Raw genomic sequence first — 9,477 nt, forward strand, 5'->3', positions numbered from 1 at the left:
TGTACCCCTATCTAATTTTTTTTTTATTAGTCATGTACATAATAGTTGTTAAAGACATTCTGCAAAATTTTAAGAAATTCAAAATAAATTAGATTATAGAAAAGAGTATTCAAACAATCTACAATATCTACTTTAATATTTGTCCCTTACTATTCTATCTCCAATATAATAATAAAATATATATTTTGTAACTTATACTATAATTATAATAAGATGTAGAAATTAAATTATATACCAATTTTACCCCTAATAAAATTATAAAATTACAATAATACTAATATTTTTGAACTTCTTTCTTTATAGAAGTTTATTTTGTCTTATATCTATTAAATGACAACACACTTTTTAATAACACATAAACTATTATTATTATTATCATCATCATTATTATTATTATTATTATTATTATTATTATTATTATTATTATTATGAAATAAAGTGTGGTAATGATATTTTTTTTTTTTTGAGTGTGTGGTAATGGTATCTAGAGTATTGCTATTAGACTTCAGTAGTGTATAATATTTCTAGATATGTCACTTTGCGATTGGTCAATATAGACCGTTTAAAATTCTCAAGTTTGGTCACAGTTTTAAAAATCTCGGTAGCGATAATAAAATTATAAAATTACAAAAATACTAATATTTTTTAAGATACAAGATGTAAAATGGCCCTAAATCTAACAATTAAGTTAATAAATGTCCATTTTTATAAAAAATTAACAAAATGTCAATTATGTTAAAAGTTTGATGATGAAATTACAATTATAACCTTGAATAATTAAGTGTTTGATATAGTTATTTTGCACAACAGTATATCGTTTTTATGTGCAATAGTATATTAAAAAAAACTAAAAGGTAGTATATTAGTTTAAGATTGTGGTATATTATTTTAATATGCTATGGTATATAATGAACGAAAGACGGAAATTAAAAAATGTGAAATATTAGTTTAAGTTTGAGGTATAGTTATATTTCACTAAGAAATATTGTATTTATGTTCATGAGTATATCATGAAGGAAATAAAAAGAAAAAAAAAACATGTGGAATATTAAATTAAGTTTTTGGTATATATATTTTTTCCACTATACTGGTGGTATATTAATTTTTCACTATAGTATTTATGCTTATGATTGCAGAATATAATTTTTATATGCTATTGTATATCGTGGAAAAAAAGACTATTTAATAGTATATTAATTTAAGTTTATTTTATACTCATATTGGTCTAAGGTATATCGTGAATGAAAGAAAAAAAAAACTATTAAATATTAATTTAAATTTTTAGTATTTTCTTATTTTGTACGGTATATATTTATTATGTGCTATGATATATTAATAAATAAAAATAAATAAATAGAGTAGTATATTATTTTTATTTGCTATGGTATATCATGAAAGAAAGAGAAAAAAAACTTGTGGAAGTTTATTTAAGTTTTTTTTATATATTTATTTGACTATAAAATTGTTGTGGTATATTTTATTACTCTAAGGTATAATATTTGTATGTTATATTATATATCATGAAGGAAAGAAATAAAAATAAAATTAAAAGAATACCTAGTAAAAGTAAAAAACGACATAATACTCATATTACTCTAAGGTATAGTATTTGTATGTTATATTCATATTACTCTAAGGTATTTTATAATACATTGTATATAATGAATGGTATTTTAGGTATTGAAAAATAAAAAAAAAGGACATTTGCTTTATTATTTTAAAAAATAGACATTAACTATCAGTATAGTTAGAAATAGGACTATTTACTTGCATTTCTCTATTTTTAAACTTTAAGTTTATCTTGTCTTGTATTTATTAAATGACAACACACTTTTTACTACAGCACCCGTTTAGGGTATTACAGATTTTCTCTTAGTTTTTTTTAAATGATTACAGATTAAAAATTTAATAATATATATCGTAGGAAGCTATTCTATGGTGCACTCCCTAAAAAGAATGTATTGATGTACCTCCTTCTAATTTTTTTTTCATTAGTCGTGTACATAATAGTTGTTAAAGATATTACGCAAAATTCTAAGAAATTCAAAATAATTTAGATTATAGAAAGGAGTGTTCAAACAATCTACAATATCTACTTTAATATTTGTCCCATACTATTCTATCTCCAATATAATAATAAAATATATATTTTGTAAGTTGTACTATAATTATAATAAGATGTAAAAATTAAATTATATAAATTTTTGTTATAATTATTTGTAAAATAAAAATTAAACAAATTAAAATAAAATAATTTGTAGTATAAATACGTAAGTTTAATTTGTAGTTGCAAATAAATACCTAAATTTATAATTTTGAAACTTTTGTATGTACCTAACTGTTAAATATTAAGTAAATTGCCACTTGGCAATTCCTGATTGGTCCAAGTCATTAAATTTTTATTTTTTTTAAAAAAAAAATTAGTTTAAATATACCAATAAGAAAATGACACGTGGATAATAAATTAATATTTAATGGTCAGGTACCTATAGAGTATCAGAAATATAACTTAGGTATTATTACCGCTAAAAATTAAATTTAGATATTTATTTACAACTAGGAGTTAAACTTAAATATTTATGTCACAAATTACTCATTAAAATATAAATAACATGAAACAAGGAGAGCGAAGCACGTGCATTGTGTCTTTACTAAATATAAGAAAAGCAATTAAAAGAGACCTACATCTGAAAACCCCACCGACTTTGTGTTCTTATCTTGTTTAGAGTATATCACACGATTCAAACATTTATCGTCTGCTTGGAAGCAAATTAGACGAAGCAGATACCTGTCACAACATGTACTCTCTTATTTTATATTCATGTTGTTAGATTTTTTTTTCTGCTATTTTTTCTGGTATATATACCTAAATCTTGCTTTGATGACTAGATTGAAACTTCAATTACCTTCTTTTTCTTAAATCTTGCTTTGATCAACAGACTACTAGATTGAAACACCGCCTCCCTCACACTCACCTAATAGTGTTTGGACTACACCATTTAGATTAAAAGCCCCATCTGCATGGAAGCAAATCCGCCATTACGACAGGTACGTTCTCTTTTAGCTATTTTAAAGATTATTTTAGCTCTCATTTTTTATCTTATGCACTTTATTTTCTTTAATCTAAGAATTTTGGGATTTTTGTCTTTGAATGTGGAATGATATTCAATTTGTTTTTTTTTTCTTCTTTTCTTTTATTTTCTCAAACTTGTTTTCTTTCTTTTATTTTTAGTTTTTCATAATTAATTTTAATTTGTATATACCCATCATCTTTCTTTTTTCCCTCTCATTTTTCTCTTATGCATTTTTCTTATTACTTTATTTGGGGGATTTTGTGATTTTCTTATTACAGGAATCTTTGTAGAAATCTTTGTGTTTTGGAATAAGATGAGTTGAAGTTTTTAGGACTTTAGCATCTTATTTTTTATTTACTATATGTAATTTTTCTATTTTGACCCATTAGTTTATGAAACTTTTCATTTATCCTCTAACTTGACTTGGAGTTTCATCTTTTTAATTTGGGTATGTGAAAGAATTTTACACACTTTTATTTGGGTAAGCTCAATCTATCTCTCTATGTAAATTATAGCATTTCACAGGTATATTTTTATTTTATTTTTCTTATATTATCAATCTGATTTTACATAAATTAGTGGGTTTGAATTACGATTTGCTAATTTTGTTTTTCTAGGTTTTATTTTCTTTATTTAATTTCTTATTATTTATTATGTCATGTTTTTTGTTGTTTCTTTGTTGAGTATTATTTTGGGAGCTTTCACCTTGTTCCCTTTTGATGCCCTTTATGTATAACTCTTCATTTTGTTTTTATCTCCATGTGGACTTAAGTAGAGGCAGGGCCGGCCCTGAAATTTAGTGGGCCATAGAAAAAAAATTATTTTGGGCCCTTATTTAGAAACAAAAATGTAATATTTTTCGAAAATCAGTAAAAAAAAAAAATTGTATAATTTCAAAAGGGAAATATTTTTTGGGTGGCCCTGGGCTAGGTGGGCCCTAGGCACAGGCCTAGCCCGCCTATGCCCATGGCTGGGCCTGCGTAGAGGTGGCTACAAACTCTAAAAGTTTGAGTGTTTGAATTGTCATTGGTGTATTTATTGAATTTGTGCCTGTGTGGTGTTACTACTTATAAGATTATTTGCTTGGAAAGTATAAATAGCAATTAAGAAAGTACTTTTAATGTAAATCAACTATTTAATTTTCTTGTGGGAGTACTTTTGCTTTGTTTCCCTCATGCTACTAAAAAGTTTTAGTTTGTCTATCTCTTGTTTGTCTATAGATCCAGCAACAATTCGAAAGTACATGTAAGACCATATATTTTCAAAAAATTGTGTTGTAGTTTCTTTAATAGATTTGAGTGTCATATGAGTAAAATTAGTCTCACCAGTTCAGTTTGAATGAGAGATTATAAGACAAATCTTCAGTTAAAGGACTAAGGTTGTTCACTTTTAAAGAACTTAAGAAATACAGTTGTTTTTTAGTTGCGAATGACAATATTGAATTCTGAGGATATGGAGAAGGTTAATTGTTTCTTTAGTTATTAGTGTATGTTAAGTAAGAGGAAGAAGTAACTTAATAAATATTAAAATGGGTTGGGATAATATCTATATGTTTAGTTCAAACAAAACAAACAAATTATATGTATGTATCCTACTATAATGATACTTAGGATACTTACTTTTGAAAAACAAATTAGTATAATATATAATTGTCGAAGAAAATCAGATACACAAATTATATACAATTCAAGTTGCTTAGGCTTAGGCTAGGATGTACAAGTAAAAGGCTTAGGATACTTACTTAGCTTAGGGTTTAGGGTCTAGGATACTTACAAGTAAGGCAAATGAGTTGTAACGTCCCCGCTTCAAGCCTCCATTGGGCCCTTACACCCACGGACTAATGGCTCTTATACACGAGTACGCCATACTGGCTACTTCCTGGATTGATGACTGACCCTACAGACCAACACGAGTGTTTTCAGCGTGCTTTGTCCTCACTCACACGCATCCTGGGAAAACTTCCCAGGAGGTCACCCATCCTTGAAATTGCTCCAGGCCAAGCACGCTTAACTATGGAGTTCTTTCGAGATGGGCTACCGAAAAACAAGATGCACCTTGTTGACATAGGTAGTACCAATCAATCCATTTAAGCTCTCTTCAACTGTGTAGTCCCATACCTACACAGTCTTAGAATTATCCCACTTGACCTTCCCCAGGCGGTGTGGGATTGCACATCTTACCCGGTATTTCCCCTTACGGATCACGGGACTACTGACTGTCACATGAGTAATTGAGAATGAAGTACTAACCTAAAACCGATGCAAATGTAATGAACCAATGATTCGAATTAATAAGGATATTATTTGTTATATATAATAATACAATATTACTTTTAATCAGATTCTCTCAAATAATATTAAGAAAATTCAATTCATCCATCTTATTATATATAATACAATATATTACGTACTTCTAATTCTAATCAGATTAGGATTACAAATATATATATTGAATATAACTATGGTAAGCATTATTGTTTTTTTTCTATGGTAGTGACATTTTTATAACTATAGATAATAAATCTAAATCTAATAGTTATAAATAAGTTAGTGTATTCTAATAGTCAATATTTAAGGTGTATTAGATTATTAGCAACATTATTTTAATAAGAAAATATTTCCTTTAAAAAATAATTAAATATTATAATATTATTTCTCATCTTTTTCTTTCACCATTAATCACACTTCTGTTCATGCCTACCCTCCTCAACCTTCTTTGTCTCCTTCTCCATCTTAGCAGCACCTATATTTTTTTTCTAAAATCAAAGAACATAAAAGTATTATAACACAACAAAAATTCATAACAAAAGTGTCTAATATTGTGGACATTGTTCCACATGGAATAAATAGTAGAGAAGTGAGCCATATATAAGAACATGGGCTACTCCACTCATTGCCAATTGGTTTTGAGATGAAACCCCATGATTCTCAACATGGTATCAGAGCCATATCCCTTGCAGGCAAGTGATCATATCCGATCCGCACCTATACAGATAGTGAACATGTCCACTAAGTGAGACAAAATAGTACTTGAACTGCTCATTCTCTACATACAGGTCAGTTATAGTACCTGGATTCTTCTATTCTAGCATGTACAGGTATCCAGGTAACTTCATATAAGAAAACTCTATTGTACTCCTAACATACGTAAGTGAATTTTCCTTGCACCTCCACACTTCCACATAACTCATCTAGATACCATAGACGGCAAACACGTCTCTCTGTATATCTTTAGCCTTATACTTAGTTTCATATTGGGTGTACTTCCCCTTAATAAAGGGGCCAACCACCCATGGTGCTGCTTGGCGGTGATCTGAATGTTTAGCATCCAAGTTACATATATGTTCGTTATGAAATACAGTAACCTCAAAGTTGTCTAAACGCATCTTTTTCTTCCTCCTCAATCTCCATTTGTAATCTGGATCACTGCATGTAATGTACAACACATTGATACCTGACTTCTTCACCATCCACTCAAAATGGTTATTAATTGCAAACCTAGTCACTACTTGTCTCAATTATTCCTTGTGTTTTTGTATAAATTGCCAAGTTGTATCTCCCCTGATTCCTTACTTTGTAAAGAAGTAGTCAGCTCATGATTTTCCATTATATCTTCCTTTGTCCACATAGGAGTTTTGAACTTGGTATAAACTTTAAATGATGAGAACGTAGAGAACGATGCATTACGGGGAGCATGTTCTTCTAATATTCCTTGTCGACTACTGCTAATTCTAGGTGTATTACGATTTTCATTACGGGGTGTTCGTTCTGGCTCTACACCATGGTTGCTTGGTGCACAACCCAACATCAGCAATGTACCTCCACGACTTCATCAACTACAAAATAATGTTCATCATCCATATTTAAATCTATAACAGGATCATTATTGTAGCAGGGTGTATCGAACTATTCAAACTGACCAAATCCTGCCAATTCTTGTTGTTGATCTATATTGGTAGGAACCTTCTCATTCACACCAACCCCAACATCTATTTCAGGGATGAACGACCTAACCACACTCTGAGGGAGAGGTTTAAAGGTGGGAGTAGGTTCCAAATTCCCTTCCTTCCTTACTTTGGTCACAAATAGTGGTATAAATTCTGTGTTTGACATTGTTGCCCTCATCTCTAAGAACATTCTTAGTTGGCATTCTCTCTTAATAACCTCTACTGGAACTAGTTTCTCTTTCATGTACAATGAACAAATCTCTAATTTCAAATTGTACACCAATGGGTCAACCTCCAACTCTTCATATAAAATCTAGCACATTTGTGGAAAGATTATGTCAGTTTTAACCATCAACGTCAAACTGCCTTCGCTTTTATACACCCAATTAAAACTTTCAACACCCCAAAGAACTGTTAGGTTTTATGCCCTAAATAAAACTCCATTTCAATGTAATCTATTTAATTCAACATCAATAAAGAAACAGAAGTATTTTTTCATTCATTTGTGTATGTTTTGGTTCACTTTATCAATTGCTTGTCTATTTGATTTATAAATTCATCTTAAACCCTTTTCACATACCTGATCATGTTTATTGTGCTATCATCACATTGGAAAGTAAACATGACTATGTGAATAAAGTTTCCTAGATTTATCAGACACAAGGTTTTACTGATATGATAATCTACAACAAGAGTTTACTTGCATTTGGAGAAATGCTATGTTCTTTCCAGAACATTGGTTAAAGTAAAGCTCAGGTTGGATGCATGGAGTATGCATCGGAAGGGACCGATATTGAACTTTGACTTAGATTTAATTAAACTTACCGTAAAATCTATTCAAGTCAATATCGCCAAGTTGATCCTAGATCAAATGTTCTTAATCCTGTTATGATTAGGCTCAATCTTGAAAGGCTATTAGTGTTCTTTGATTTGTTAGTTAAGCCTACTTTTAGGTCAGGGTGATACGTACATTTTGGGAATACGGTAGTGCAATTGAGTGGGAGCGCTCGCATAAACATGGAATCTATAGCTTCTATCTGGTGAATAGTAAGTAAAGGATGATCTCCTTCGAGCTTGACCAAACGAACATAAATGGTGGAGTACTCGTTTCACATAAGCTGAAATATCATTTATACGGGATCAAGTGTTTTAAGGATAAAATACATAGTAGGGTGTTACGGTAATCTAATCCCTTTACAGTGTAAATCATTCATATAGAGGATCATTGATCAAATTATGATTATAACAATGGACAACTAATGATGCGTCTATATGGTGGAACATATAGCACATTCTATATACTGAGAGTGCAATTCTAAGTTCTATATGTGGATTCAACGAAGAATTAATAAGTTAGTAAATTTTAGTGCTAAATTCTTGATCAACTTATTGGAAGCTCGGTTATATAGACCCATGGTCCCCGCACTAGTTGAGATAATATTGTTTGTAAGACTCATGTAATTGGTTTTGATTAATCAATTATAATTCACAAATTAGACTATGTCTATTTGTGAAATTTTCACTAAGTAAGGGCGAAATTGTAAAGAAATAGTTAATAGGGGCATATTTGTTAATTATGATACTTTGCATGGTTCAATTAATAAATATGATAAATGACAATATTATTTAATAATTATTTATAGTTATTAAATAGTTAGAATTGGCATTTAAATGGTTGAATGTTACGAAAATTCTGTTTATTACGCAAGTGTACGTATCAAGTAGTATCTCACGCAAGTGAGGTCGAACCACAGGGAATTGGATTGAGTACTACTAAATTATAATTATGATTCTATTTGGTAGAATAATAAGTTGCAATTTTAAAAGTAAATAACGCAGAAATTAAAGAGAAAATAAACGAAGATTAATCAAGATGAGAGATTAGGGAGGTGAATCCTGTTGATAAGCTACCTATGTTAATGCCTAATTGCTATCCTTATCTCAATGTGAAAGACAGATTATAAATTAACCTAACTCTTTTCAGATCTTTTAGGTTCTAAATAATATGTTCTCTAATTAACTTCTTAATTAGATCAATACAAAATCAGCATTAAGCAATAATCTATTAGTCACTAGGCTATGTAAATACTCTCGTTTTACATCAAAACCTAGACTATCCAAATTTTAGCATTCCTAATTCTCACTTTTCAGATTTCGAATTAGGATCATAGAGCATGTAAAAGGTGATCAAGCTTACACATGTAATTAAACACAAATAAAGATAGTATTCACACATAAGATGAAGGAATGGCAATTATTTATTAACTAGGCATAAACTTAAACAACATTCATCATCCTCCCTTATTGGGAAATTTAGCTCATAATAACTCTAAAAACATCCATGATTAATTCAGAATTAAAAACAAACATAAAGATGAATAAAAAGGGTAAAAGAAAGAAACTAGAAGTTGGTATCGCTCCGGGTCTTCAAGATAGCTTCCTCTCCACTTTGCCTCC

This window comes from Cannabis sativa, chromosome 1, assembly GCF_029168945.1.
Source record: "Cannabis sativa cultivar Pink pepper isolate KNU-18-1 chromosome 1, ASM2916894v1, whole genome shotgun sequence".
Lineage (NCBI taxonomy): Eukaryota > Viridiplantae > Streptophyta > Magnoliopsida > Rosales > Cannabaceae > Cannabis > Cannabis sativa.